Raw genomic sequence first — 16,192 nt, 5'->3', positions numbered from 1 at the left:
CGTGATAAACGAAACCGTTATACTGATTTAACGTGATAAACGAAACCGTTATACTGATTTATTGTGATTAACGAAACCGTTATACTGATTTAACATGATAAACGACACAGTTATACTGATTTAACATGATAAACGAAACCGCAATACTGATTTAACGTGATAAACGAAACCGTTATACTGATATAACGTGATAAACAAAACCGTTATACTGATTTAACTTGATAAACGAAACCGTTATATTGATTTAACGTGATAAACGAAACCGTTATATTGATTTAACGTGATAAACGAGACCGTTATATTGATTTAACGTGATAAACAAAACCGTTATACTGATTTAACGTGATAAAAGAAACCGTTTTACTGATTTAACTTGATAAACGAAACCGTTATACTGATTTAACGTGATAAACAAAACCGTTATACTGATTTAACGTGATAAACAAAACCGTTATACTGATTTAACGTGATAAACGAAACCGTTATACTGATTTAGCTTGATAAACGATACCGTTATACTGATTGAACGTGATAAACGACACAGTTATACTGATTGAACGTGATAAACAAAACCGTTTTACTGATTTAACGTGATAAACAAAACCGTTTTACTGATTTAACGTGATAAACGAAACCGTTATACTGATTTAACGTGATAAAAGAAACCGTTTTACTGATTTAACGTGATAAACGAAACCGTTTTACTGATTTAACGTGATAAACGAAACCGTTATATTGATTTAACGTGATAAATGACACCGTTATACTGATTTAACGTGATAAAAGAAACCGTTTTACTGATTTAACGTGATAAACAAAACCGTTATACTGATTTAACATGATAAACGAAACCGTTTTACTGATTTAACGTGATAAACAAAACCGTTTTACTGATTTAACGTGATAAACAAAACCGTTATACTGATTTAACGTGATAAACAAAACCGTTTTACTGATTTAACGTGATAAACGAAACCGTTATACTGATTTAACGTGATAAACAAAACCGTTTTACTGATTTAACGTGATAACGAAACCGTTATACTGATTGAACGTAATAAACGAAACCGTTTTACTGATTTAACATGATAAACGAGACCGTTATACTGATTTAACGTGATAAACAAAACCGTTATACTGATTTAACGTGATAAACGAAACCGTTTTACTGATTTAACGTGTTAACAAAACCGTTATACTGATTTAACGTGATAAACGAAACCGTTTTACTGATTTAACGTGTTAACAAAACCGTTATACTGATTTAACTCGATTAACGAATCTATTTTACTGATTTAACTCGATAAATGAACCCGTTTGTTTCATTTAATTACATATTATCTAAAGGCGATATCCAATCGTGTGTCCTTTAATTACAGAATGTATATAAAGGTGTTATTCACTCATGTGTGTCCTTTAATTACAGAATGTATGTAAAGGTGATATCCACTCATGTGTGGCCTTTAATTACAGAATGTAAATAAAGGTGATATTCACTCATGTGTGTCCTTTAATTACAGAATGTAAATAAAGGTGATATTCACTCATGTGTGTCCTTTAATTACAGAATGTAAATAAAGGTGATATTCACTCATGTGTGTCCTTTAATTACAGAATGTATGTAAAGGTGATATCCACTCATGTGCTCTTTTTATCTTTATTACTTTTCTTTTTTCTTTAGAATGATGAAGGGATAAACAATGTTATATGAACGTTTCCTCTGTTCCTCTATAAAAAAAAGTTTGTTTTGAAACCTCCTAACTTATTTCTTGTCGTATCGTATTTATGATATCATTGTCTAACGTTAGTTGTTGTATTCTGTGTTTAAGATAAAGGTTTTAAGGATGTTTTGTGGAAAGTGTATTGGGCTGTATCTCCATTTGCCCACTTTTTAAAATCACAATATGGGGAAAATGTTGTGATAGGGATTATAGTCTATTTCAGAGTAGTTCACCTTGTTTTTACCTGTGATTTACCTGTGATTTTCACCTGTGTTACCTGTGCTACATGGCTCATACCTATAAGGAACTATTATTATTTCTTTATTTCCTCCAAGATTTGAAGAGTATACAGAAATGATTTACAAATTAGAACAAAATTCATTCACGCTCATTATCACCTCTCGCATAAGGATTCACGCGTTACACAATAAACTACAGATATAATAATGATAACATGATGTTAGTAAAGGAAATTTCTTCGCATGTTTCTTAAGTTAATTAAGACACATTTGATTCTTAATTAGCACATATATACGTACTTCATTTTTAAAATGAATAGCAGTCATTTCATTCTGTGGTCTAACGTGAGATAATATAATTTAAGTGCCTACATGTGTTATGTAGGCTTGCAAATGCATTTTATATACATGTATGAATATCTATAAAACAACATCAATAATAATTACAAGTTCTCTTTTTCATATGAAATAATTACAAAATACCACTGCATTGAAGAATCTTGAATACAATAACGATTGAATTAACTCTGAAGTCCTCGAGTTCGTATGAGGATAAGTCATAATTGACGATACCCCCAAGAAGAACATGGAGAAGATGGTAATTTGACAACGTGTTAAGGTAACATACAAAATCGACATCTTTTATAGTACAGAGAACACACCACAGTTGGTCACGCAAAGACTCTGTATGAGAACATTCAAGCACGCTATGTAAGATTACATCATTGTAAATTAAACCACAGTATTGACACAAAAATACATTTTCGTCATCTCGCATTTCAACACAAAGTTTAACAATTTGTTTAAAACATGAACTGTATTGGGGGAAATGTAGAGCTAATTTCCATATTGAATATGGTTGTATTTTATTATGCAAGAGACCGAAACGAGAAAATTCTTTATCAGTTTCCATTCTTTCACATAGATTAAACTCCTCACAATTTCTTACATGGTCATTCACTAATCGTTTCCATTGGCATCTGTTTGGAAACAAGCCACTCTTCAAGAATTCACCAAGAACATAATTCAAATTATATTTTAATTGTCAAAATATTGACAATGTCGGGAATAAAACCTCTGGAGAAAGTACACAGTTTGTAATCAAATATGCGCTTTATAAAAATTTCGCGAGTCAAAACTCCAACATCCATGGAACATATTCTATCAAGGAATAGTAATTTTTTCACACTGATATATACTTCTATTGAAAACCAACCGATCAATGACGTACACATGTCTGTTCTTGTTCTTACATTAAAACCCTGAATTGATTTTATAATGAAGTTCTGTGCTTTTTCAAGCATGTACATTTCATTTTTCTTTAACTGCCACAATTCGCAACCATAGAGTGCGGAAGGATATACTTTACATTTAATAATTTTAGCAATGGTTAAAGGATTGAGGGCACATTGGTGTGCTCCAGAACGAATTAAGGACATTACACCACATTTTAATTTGGAGCAGGCATGTTCTGTACGTTCGACATTGTTGTTTCTATTGTTTAATAAAACACAACATACTCAAATGTTACCAATAAGTGGATTATACTTTTATTGTCCAATAGATTTGGCCCTGTTGCAGGATAAGGAACTATAAGATATAAGTAGCTACATGTATAATTTCATGGAGTACTTTATATAGGAAAAATACACATTGATTACAGTATTATTATTTTGTTGTTATTTATGATGCGCAATGTACCTGTTTATAAGTATTTATATTTAAATATACAGTACTTTATATGAAAAAAAAAAATATTGTTTAAAAGCTATATATATATATTAATGTTTAATATTAAAAGTAATAAGATGTATTTTCATTTGATGTTGTACAATTCAAAATATATGTCAGCATTTAAATTTCGTTTACCTATCTACTATCTATGTTTATGTAAAGAGAATTCCGGTCGTTATCCAAGCTGATGTTAATTAATTACTATGGGGGGAGGGTGGAGGATTATAGGTGACCATTGGTCAATTATGATCCAAGCTGCTGCTGATGATTAGAGGTCTCTATTATGTTGTTGACCATTGGTCAATTATGATCCAAGCTGCTGCTGATGATTAAGTGGAGGACGTCTGGTTTAATGCGCTAGAGGAGCTGGAGGATGCTGACCTACCCGTGGACACCCTACCCTTCGCCGACTATGTTGTATCCCAGTGGATGGAAGGAGACCGACAGACCTGGAACCACTACGCAACAGAAGGACACCGGACCACCAACAACCTGGAAGCTTGGCACGGGAAGCTGAAGAAGAAAGTCCGTCATTCCCACCCTAACATATACACAATCATCAGAGTGTTCCAGGAGATTCAGGCGAGCAACGAGATCGACAGGATACAGAAGGACGCAGGAGGACCAACCAGACCAAGATGCAAGAAGTACAGAAACATCGACCGCCGACTGACGCAACTGAAGGAACGCCTGGAGAACAACACATTGAGCCTGATGGAGTATGCTGATGCATCTTCACACCTTCTGCACCTGGAGTAGATTTTGACTATGTACTTGATATACATGCATGTACAGATACATGCATATAAAGATAGAGAGATATATCTTTTTTCTGAAATGTTACGTAAATTGTATTATATTATGCAAGTGTAATGAAAAAATGCAATATGTTACTGCTAATGTATTACTAGTGCTTAATGTATAATGTGCTATATATGATTGTAAATATGTTATGTATCTAATATTATATATATGTGTGAATATGATGTTCTTTTTTAACTGAAGAATGTAATATAAAATGTATGAAAAATGTTTTTAGTATATATATTATAATGTATTACCACTGTGCTTATGTATAATGTTTGTGGATATGTTAACTATCTAATGTGTGTTCTTTCTTATATATATATATTTATATTTCCACTCAATTCAGACTCAATGAACCTACCACAGTTAACTCGAGTCATTTTTCAATGAACTATATCAAGTCCGGCGTAGGAATACATTTGTTGAGCTTAGACTATAACTTAGTGTTATTTTCCCCACTTCTCAGGTACATAAATATACCTCTCTTTTTGTCCACTTTTTAGCACAGGTAAATCATACAGGTAAACACAGGTAAAATTATTATAGAACTGACTATAATTGGTTTTCCATTGTTCTCCTATGTATACACTTTTCTTTGTTCTAAAAAAAAGTGGGCAAATGGAGAACACACCGTGTATTGGTAGATCAACCTTCAACGTATCTTGTAGAAAGCCTTGTCATATTCGTCAGCTGTTTCCGTCATCAACATTGATACTGTGATGTTATCTGTTTTCAGTGTATAGTAACATTATTTTATTGATCATTAATGTCTGTTGGACTAAAGCAAATGATAATTAACAAATGATAAAACAAATAAGAACGTAAAAATAATAGAATACAACAAATAAATAAACACATAAGTGCTTATGAAATTAATATAACAACAGGAACGAGCTTTGTCACTGACCGGTTAAACAGACAAACAAAACTCTAAAACTTACCATGAACTTAGATGAAACTGGTCATAAATAGAGGTATGCATTAATAAAGAGCTGGTCATATCTCCATCTGTTTCCCAGTGGTCACTATTTATACCCCGGTTCTAGGTCCCGTCGTCAGTTCCTCGGAAGATTCCACCCGTGTCGGTAAGTTTGCCTGTATAACTGATAGAGCGCTGTGTTTAGATAATTGTGTGTTTTAACTGTTAATTGGTTCCGTTTTATGTTAATGTGTGTTGTCACACAAAAATACGTTTCTTTCTAGATAAGTGTACTTTTATTTCTTGATATGGCAGCAATGTTTACTATATTTTATAAGAATGGTTAAACAAGAAAGGAAATTTTTAACAAAATTAAAAAATGTTCCTCGTTGAATTGCGCATATTCTCGCTACGTAATAATATAGCAAAGCTTCGACTAATTAACTTTAGTTTTAAAAAAAATATCAGCTACTATTTACCATGCAAAGAGGAGGATACATTTTCGTTTTGCTTCCGTAAATCTTTTCACAGCGTTACCAATTTTCATCATGTTGACGTTACTCGCTATCCTGTTGGTGCTGGGCTCGGCACAGATGTCATATTGCCTGTGTGTTCCTGAAGTGCTCCACCCACAAACTGCATTGTGTGAGCAACCATTTGGTAAGACACTTCTAACATATATTTGTACATGTATATTTAAAAGTGTATATCATATACACTTGTTAATTAAGTAATAAGTGTACAGTAAAAAGTGTACAGTATATAAGTTGTTAATTAAGTAATAAGTGTACAGTATATAAATTGTTAATTAAGTAATAAGTGTATAGTATATACAATTGTTGATTGAGTACTTGGTGTATACTATTTACAATTGTTTATTAAGTATTTCTTGTATATCACATACAATTGTTAATCCTTATCTACTTTATTGTTAATTCCACGCTCTGGTCTTACAGCTGCTGTTTTTCTCCACTGACCTTCCTCAGATTTACATTATCTTATCAGATAATAGTTCTCTTGTTTACATTATTTTATCTGCCTGTTAATAAGATATTATTTCTCTTCTTTACAATATTTATGCGCCAGTGTATCAGATTTTATTTCTCTTTATTAGCATTCAAGGGAAAGATTACAGAACGTAGCGAGGGCGAAATTGGAGTGTCCTATCAAGTGGAGGTGTTGAAGGTCTTCAAGGTGAGTGGCTGTCTCTATAATATAATTAAGTAAGAATGATTGTGACATTGTTTTCATATCACAAATGTTTAATAATAGTCTTATCAATCTGCATGATCAGAGCCATGGATACCAATTTTGTTGGTCAGCATCTGGATGTTAAGTTTTAATAATGAAGTGAGTTTTTGTGGGAGCATAACTTACTTCATTCAAAACAGCCGATTACCTTTATCTTTACCTACAACGTAAACAGCAGCGGCAGCTTATAACTAAGCTGCTTGATTAAAATGAGGATTTCCCAATCGTTAATTTTCCATTTTACAAATAGTAACATCAGTGCTTCCCCTACCTGCGTTGTTCAAGGACTTGTTCCTATTATCGTGATTTTTGTGGCAGATGTCGATGAAGCTTGATGAAGATCTTGGTTGAATGGTTCACATCATAATCTTTTTGAGTAACATTTCCTTGCGCGATATAACGCAAAATGTACTCGATTCTCGTTTATTTGCCGAGTCGTTCTTTTGTAACATTTAGTTATCATTGTCATGAGAAAATAACACAACCCGGATTTGACCTAGATTTGTATTGCGATTGTCGTCGATTTGACCTAGATTTGTATTGCGGGTGTCTTCGATTTGGCCTAGATTTCTATTGCGAGTGTCGTCCATTTGACCTAGATTTATATTGCGGGTGTCGTTGATGAAGCAGCTTATCATTCCGGAACATCTGGTTCAAGTATTTGTCACGACTCTCCCTGGAAGTCTATATCTGTTCATATTTTACACTCGTTTTATCGACTTTGAGTTACAATATATATTTGATATCGATATTCTCTTTTGTATCAATAATGATAGAATTATAGGTCGTAGTATTTTCTTGCATTTATTTGAACTTTTTTGTAACTTTGTTCATTGAACTTCCAAAACTGTGCAGGACAGTGATTATACATTCATTTATAAGCATAACAAATGTTGTAAGCGGTAATATGAAGATGTAACTGCCAAATAGTTTGTTTCTGTGAAATATTTGAAATGGTAAATTACAGTATTTGTAAATTATATTTTTTTCAGGATACGGAATCTAATCTGGTTTTGAATGAAGTGATAACTATTTCAACACTCGGTTCGTTTCAAAACGGCATTACATGGCTGACTGAAGGAAACCGAATATTTTATGACAGGTAGATAATAATATATTATTTCGTCAACTTTCCACAACAGTAAGTCATCATTACATAGGTTACTAGAGTTATTAATAGGCAGTGGATTATTATTATACACATAATACAACTAATAAGACAACTAATGACACCGATTTAAGCTATACGTAGTGGTAGGTAATAATTGACTTTCGTCATAATTAATATTTATATAGATGGCTCACTATGAGGCTGACTACAAACAGTTGTAGATATAGTTCTGTGGTCGTTATGGACAGGTAATTAATATGTATACAGTGGTAATTATAGACAGGTGGTTATACATACAGTAATGATAATAGACAGTTGGTTATACATACAGTTATAATAATAGACAGTTATACATACAGTTATAATTATAGACAGTTATACCTACAGTTATAATTATAGACAGTTATACATACAGTTATAATTATAGACAGTTATACATACAGTTATAATTATAGACAGGTGGTTATCCATACAGTTATAATTATAGACAGTTATACATACAGTTATAATCATAGACAGTTATACATACAGTCATACTTATAGACAGTTATACATACAGTTATAATTATAGACAGGAGGTTATACATACAGTTATAATTATACAGTTATACATACAGTTATAATCATAGATAGGTGGTTTCCACACCCAAGTGGTTGTTATACACGGGCTATATACACTTGTGCTATGCACTGTTTGTATCTATAAACAGGTGTATGCTAATAGTGGATTCGAGAGTTTAACTTATTTACTTTTATTAATTCCATGCATCATAACAGCCAGCAGCACCAAATCGATTAGCGTGTGCCAAAGCTATGTAGTAGAGTGGGCCAGATTGCCGCTACCGGAGAGTGTGTATGACTGGCGAGTCGCAGACGATACCTACAGGCCGACCAGAAACTGCAAGAAATGCAAGGTAATAGCAGTATCTTCAATATGCTCCAAAGTACCACACTGTATTTTGATAAGCACACTGCTGCTCTGTGTTGTTTCCATATCTCTCCACCATCTAAAAAACTTCATTTCCCCAATCAATTTCCATTTCTATTTCCATATCTGTCCAATTTTGACATGTGATCTCCGCTTTCTTAATAAAGCTCCTCGTTTCGATAGCTTACCGTGTTATACCATTCAAAATGTCCTCTCTAAGAAAGTGGAATAAAGTACATTTCCGAATTGAATAATATGTTCATTATTTACAGATAAATTACGGGACTCCGAAAGTGAAACCAAAGGTGTGCAACTTTAATAGTAACAGTCGATGTCACCTCTTTGAGAGGTGCTACTTCATTTCAAAGGAGGAAGGATGTGCATGGGGCAAACTTCCTCAAAATGAAATCAGTCTGGACTGTGAGGAAGGAGAATATGAGGAGGCTGAATAATTGTGGAAGGACTGGCAACAACTCCGAAGAACCCAGGAGAGGGAATGTCCTCATCAGAAATAAGGACATCTTTGAAAGAAGAGATTGTTGCCTTTTTTCACAATATGGTTTAATATGTTTAAACAGACATATAAACAGAAATGTTGCATTTACCAAATCTCCGATATCATTGTCGTTTGAAAAAAACAACACCGAATACCGATACACCAAGACTATTGTATGTTTTATACAATATACAACATTTTACACTATTACCACCCTCCAAACGTTACAAACTTTACACTATTATCACCCTACAAAAGTTACATTCTTTACACTACTACCACCCTCCAAACATTACATATTTTACACAATTACCACCATCCAAACATTACATACTTTACATTATTACCACCCTCCAAACATTACATACTGTAACTCTTACCACCCTCCAAATATTACATACTTTACACTATTACCACCCTCCAAAAGTTGCATACTTAACACTATTACCACCCTCCCAACATTACATACTTTACACTAATACCACCCTCCATAAGTTACGAAATAACTCGGAAGACATTATATCAAATTTTAATTGTCGTATGTAACTTCCGGTGTTATAAGTAATCACTTTCATCTTGCTATAACTACATTTGTATTGTAATCAGATATATTCCAATGTCGGGATGCATTTTGTTGACAAGCAGTGTATACGCTGTCGGGTATGTAACGTCATCAAGTATATACATTTACCTACATAGAGACATATGGAACAAAGATATTCCTTGACATACACATGGACATTTATATAACTGAATAAAGTATAACTATGGTTACTGGTCTTCGTGTGTTTTATTGACATGAAATATATACATACACAAATCAAATGTATACCATTTCCATCAGTGTTATCGTTCGAAATAATGAAATATGGTTTGTGATGAATTCAAATATCTAGGAAATAACTATATTTGTAGTTACAAAAATAATAGATTTGTGTTCTATGGTGGAAAGATGCCACAGGTAATGCAATATCAAGAGGTAGACAAGTGAAGGACAACTTGAGACAAGCTAAAGATCGTGAATCTCCGTCAGGAGACGAGTGATAAAATTGTATTCCGTCGTCATTTTAGTTACTATGCTGTACAGTGTATATACAAAAAGCAATTATGTTTCAGAATATTCATGAAGAAGTCAATGACTAAGTCAAAGATTCCATTTTGTTTTTAAGCATGATCAAAATATTTCATGCAATATTCACTTTCCATACGTTACTTAAGCCATATACAGTTCTATGCTCCAATTTTACTATCAGAACGTGGGGTTACATTGTATTTGTATTATTGAAATCATCGATGAAACATCAATGCGTATTGGCGGAATAATAAGGTTTTAAACTCATTCCTTCTACGGGAATTTATCATCCCGTCTTGTTTAGTTAGTCGCTATATCGTTGTGTTCATGGCGTCATTATGAACACTTCAGGAACACAGGTATGTGGTTTTGGTTTTATTTGGAATAATATAATATTGCATGCGGTCCATGCCGAAAACCATTTGATTTAATGTCACTTTTCAGACAAACTACCAATTTTTAATGAAATAGTTTCACCAATGCCCACTTTTTACCATATTTACCTTTTTTTTTTTTATTAATGACTACCTACCTAGCCATTGCCTACGAATGTTTTTGACGCATAACTACAAACAGACCACTACCACGAACGTGTTTAACGCTTGGTTACCAAACTGATTCCAGCCTTAAATTTGATGAAACATGATGAGACCAAAGCAATTTTCTAACACTGAAACGTGTCCAGAAGAAACATTGAACATATATCATATGTACTTTAACGCTGATGTCAGTTAAATAGAACGTGTTAATATTACAGTTGATTTATCTTATACCCAGCTTATAAGAAAACAGTTTAAATGTTATATATATATAATGCGTACTTATAACGCTGAGGTCAGCCAAAGACAACGTATTGATATTACAGTTGATTTATCATGTACTCAGCTTATAAAAATGTGATCTTTCTGATCTTTAAAATGTTAGAAGTAATGCGGCGTTGTCCGAGGGAAGTAATGTCCTAACCTATAAGTACTCGATTTATTATTATCCGACACATCTGCTACACTATATGTGACCATATAAATGCACGACAAGTCTAAAGGCTGCACTCATAGAACAAAAAATAGGTAAGTATTTCCTGAACAGATATGTGTCAGTGTCAGAATTTCTATCCGTGTCTGTCACTGTAAACATGGTTTTACCATATTTAATACGATAATGTTGCATTCGAGGGATATCCTTTGCTTCTCATATTCCAAGCATATCCTTATCTTCCTGATTTATTTTATAATTAATCAAATGCAAGAGCAATGCCAAGATTTCCTGAATGCACATAATAATATTATAACGATGTTAAACTGAATGGCATGCGGCATTGATGCCATATTTTGTTGACGCTAACTTAATATTATTAATGTCGTAACGTTGAAAGTTTTAGAGAAAATAACTATGATGTTAATATGTGAGTACATTTGATTTTGAGATATCACTGCAGAAAACCCATAGGAGAAATGACGTTATTATCTGCCTTGTTGTTTGCCGGAGTAGTGCTGTGTGGTGTCCACACTGTCTTCGGATGTAGCTGCAGTCCTTATCCCATGCACCGCCAAAAGCTCTACTGTGACAACGACAGTGGTAAGTATAAGCCATGCACTATGTTCCTCTTGACCTGCGTTAACATTTTAGACAAAGTTCAAAAAATGATATACTAGCACTACTCTGTCGACAAAGACTTTAAATCGAAGACTAACGCCGGCGCAGCAATTATGGCCATAGAAAGACAAATAACTAAGAAGCCACTGATAGCAGACAACGGATGGTACAAATAACACAAAGGATATTGCCACCTTCCAAAACAAATTAATAGTTAAATACAGTAGAGACAAAATGAATTAAACTGCACTGTTAAAATGTTTCGTCCTTCTAGGAATTATCAGTGATGTTAAGGACCGAAAAGAACCTACTTATGTAATTTGAGAAAGCATAAACCTTTTGAGAAATAGCAATGACAAACTTCAACTTCAAAGTTCCAAATAGCCACCTGTTGGCAATCATGTGCTCCTAAAAGTCTTTAAATTATACATGCACAATTGGAGATCAGGGGGAACCCCTATATGAAATTTGAGAATGATATATCTGGTTTTACTCCGGAAATAGCGATAGCAAGAATTGTTTAAAGACGGACTGACGGATGAACAATTCACAAACAGAGATTTGAATAACCATTGTCAATAGCCCGAACATGATAAAAACTCTGTCATGCCCTCCTGATTATGGTTACCCAAAATTAATCTTCCTGTCGTTAGCTTTAGTGAGAGACATTTACTTTAAGGTAAAACTAATAAGTAAAATCAGTTTTAGCATACTAACCTTTGTTTGAAAAAAAAATTCAGAAATTATTACACGTGTTATTTATACTCTGTTTACTTTTATCAATTAAACATATCTTTGTTGTTGACAATATTAATGGACTCTGATTTTTAATTTTGCAGTTTTTATCGGGAAAATACTTAAAGTCATCACTCCTAATTCATTGGATGATGACTTTGAGTATCTCGTCAAAGTGAAAAAAAATTTCAGAGTAAGTATCCTTATCTTGAGTGTTCACAACATGTCAGTAATGCATTATTGCCTGTTATAATTCGTCTTCGATGTCACAGAAATAATCGATATTAATCACTTATTATCATAAATGAAGATGAAATATAACCATATGTTTTTTGTAGATTGTCATCGTCGCTGTTCTAATTAAGGACGCTTAACCTCCGGAACACCCGGTCATTTTCTCCATGTACTACGTCTTGAGCCAGTATCTATATCATGTTAATAACTTAAGTCGTTTTAACTTTGATTTATGAATACGTCTGAATTTTGTTAGTATCTAAAATGTTTCAGGGCATTGTGGTATGGAAATGTAGGATGTTTATATAGCAACTCTTATCGCTATTGATATCTGGGTACATCATGATGTATGGATTCCTACTACCTGCAATCAAGCCAAAATCGAAGGCGACACGAATTCGTAGAATCATGATAATAGTTGTAGGTTACTTAAGAAATAATTAACGATATACAACGAGGACGAGGATATTTTGCAATTAAATTAAAAACGAAGGCCGCAGGCCTGAGTTATTAATTAAAATTGCAAAATATCCGAGTCCGAGTTGTATATCCTGAACAATACACGAGTCAAAATTGATAATTTCTATTCTACCATGTACTGTTTAGTTCTGAGATCTTCCTCTTCCTAATAGAAAAACGGCAACGAAACCCCGGGAAATGTGTCACTACATGGCTGTTACAATTCACAAGAAACGATAAAGAGCGCGTGCTAATTAATATTCAAAAGCTGACGTCACTTCCAAGCCAGTTGACGGCAAAGTTACGTAACTTTCGGGGATGTCGGTCAGCAGTTCATGTAGAAATGCTCTCAAAATGTTGCGTGTGGAAATTTCTCCGTTGTAAAATACATGGTCTCCGACGCTCAAACGTTTTGGCGCCGCCATGTTTGTTTACAAATGCACGATTTTGGAGGAGAAAGATTGTAACAGTCGTGACTCAAGAGCGTGTATTATTGACACGAGAGTGTATTACTAGCAAATAATACACGGTTTTAAACCAATCAAAACTGGCGTTGCAGAGCAAACGTGGTAGAATAGAAGATAGCACATGGGAGGGACAAGAGGGGTCGACGTCAGGTATCCAACGACACATCGACATCAATTGTTGGCAGGTGTACTTTGTGTACAATATAGAAATGCATATTGAATGACTAGGGACGTGATAATTACAAGATTTTCCACACTTTGATTGGGATGCTTTGTTATGTTGGTATAGGTCTCTTGTCATCCTATCCCCTTGTTGTTTTTTTCTTCCTGATCTCTCAATATTTATCTGGTCGAAGTATGAATTAAACCGAAAACCATGATATACACACTGTACATTTCACTTACGTACCAATGTCACCGAACCTGCTATTTCTAAAATGTCATCACGCCTGGAAATTATGTATTATCTGCTATTAATCATTATCACTTGTGTATAATGAATACTTTATGCTATGATTAGTAGCAATAAACGTAAACGAATGGTTTACTTTGTTATAACAGGGATCCTGCAAAGGTAAAATTACGGTAAAGACTCCCAACAACGACGGATTGTGTGGCATTACAGGCCTTCAGAAGGGAAAGAAATATCTAATCACTGGTAATACTCTTCTCATCGTATGCTACATTCTCAATAAAATCTCTGACAAAACATGTATTATTCATCTTAACTTGAATCAGTTCAATGATACAATATGACAAGTTTATTAAGCCGATTTACGTGATTTCGCCTAGTCATAGAAAATATTACATTTTAAACCTGTCTCGATAGGAACATCTACAGGATTAGCAACAGCTGCGAATTTAAGCGAAATGATTCAGACTGATTTATTTGTCATAAAACATGTTGGAAAACGCCAAATGATTAATCTGTTTATAATGTCGTACAGTCTTATTATTTATTTATGTATTAATTAATTAATTTATTTATTTATTTATTTATTTATCTATTTTCTTATCTATGACGCATTAAGTCGAAATATCAGTATTTTCTGTTTATCAGGAATGAGTGTTGACATAAAAAAAATATCGATATTGTCAAACAAAATCCATATCAAATTTGTAAGGTCGTTTATTTGTTCATCCTATGTGGTTTGTTAGACATCTAAAACTCCCACTCTCTTTGACATTTCATCGCGAGACATATCCAGAAAGACTCTCCTTTAAGTTAATATATCAAGCACTTTTGACCTTCGCATGGTAAAATACTTACAGTTTAATGAGGATTTTACAGTTTTATAGTTAAACAAACTAACAATTTAGTGCAGTTTCAATCATCTATCATCGTTTCAGTATGTTTAGCTTCATTTTTCAATAACAACATCTATACATCTTCAGTGATGTAATCATTATATGTTGGTACTTTTAATCAAGTGATCTCACATCGTTGCATACATTGATGTGACGAAATATTAAAGCATTTAGTTGATGAGCGTCAATGAATTTATCATTTGATGCTCCATGACTAATTTCCTCAAGTCATCTACAAATTGTTTCATCTTCATATTACTGCATCCTACATTCGTAAGTGCTGATGAGGTAAACGGAAGATATTGATCGGATTGTATAAATGTAAGAAGGTTGTGATAAAAAAGCTTATTCTTTGCAGCCAAGAGTCAGTATGTAGATAGCAAGTATGTATACCGGATACATCTTTGCCAAAGCCTCATCTTACCAAAAGAATCTGTAACCGCCGAAGTCAAGAGAAAGTACAACAACAAACGAAAAAACAGTTTCCCAGGGTTAAAAGACACAAACTGCCAATGCAAGGTATATATTTGTTTATATGTGTGTGAGTTAATATTAGTATATGTTTATATAGAACCACCAATCACATCGTATTCAATGTATTAACAACAAAGTGCCAAGACTCTTCCGCAAGATCTTTCTGCCTTCATAGACTTCTTCAGGTAAATAACATATAATTAAGATGGCGCGCATCCACACGAACAATGGTCTCCACCTTAGCTCTTATTTTGAAAATGTTCATCATTCCGAACTTGATCTAGAAGACGCTTACCGTTTCAGAACACCTGGTCTTAGTTTCCTTGTACATTTTAAGGGTCTCCAGGCAAATCTAAAAGTTTGTTCGTTTTTTGCAGATTTCATGATTTTGCGTTCGAATCAACTACAATGCACAATATATAAATATATATATATAGGTGTGTGTGTGTGTGTGTGTACAAGGGCAGAAATACTTCAGTAGAGATATTCACACTCTGACAAACTCCGATGTATAACGATACAATACTATATGGACCTTCTTTGGTGTTGTGAACTAAAATAGTCGCGGTACATGACTGAACAGCGAGAGTCCCCTCTCCGGAATAAGTTTAACTAGACATGCATTTACCGGAACTTACTCCCAC

Source organism: Pecten maximus, chromosome 7, assembly GCF_902652985.1.
Source record: "Pecten maximus chromosome 7, xPecMax1.1, whole genome shotgun sequence".
NCBI classification, from domain to species: Eukaryota; Metazoa; Mollusca; class Bivalvia; order Pectinida; family Pectinidae; genus Pecten; species Pecten maximus.
The sequence above is the reverse complement of the archived record's forward strand: the minus strand, read 5'-3'. Positions refer to the sequence as shown.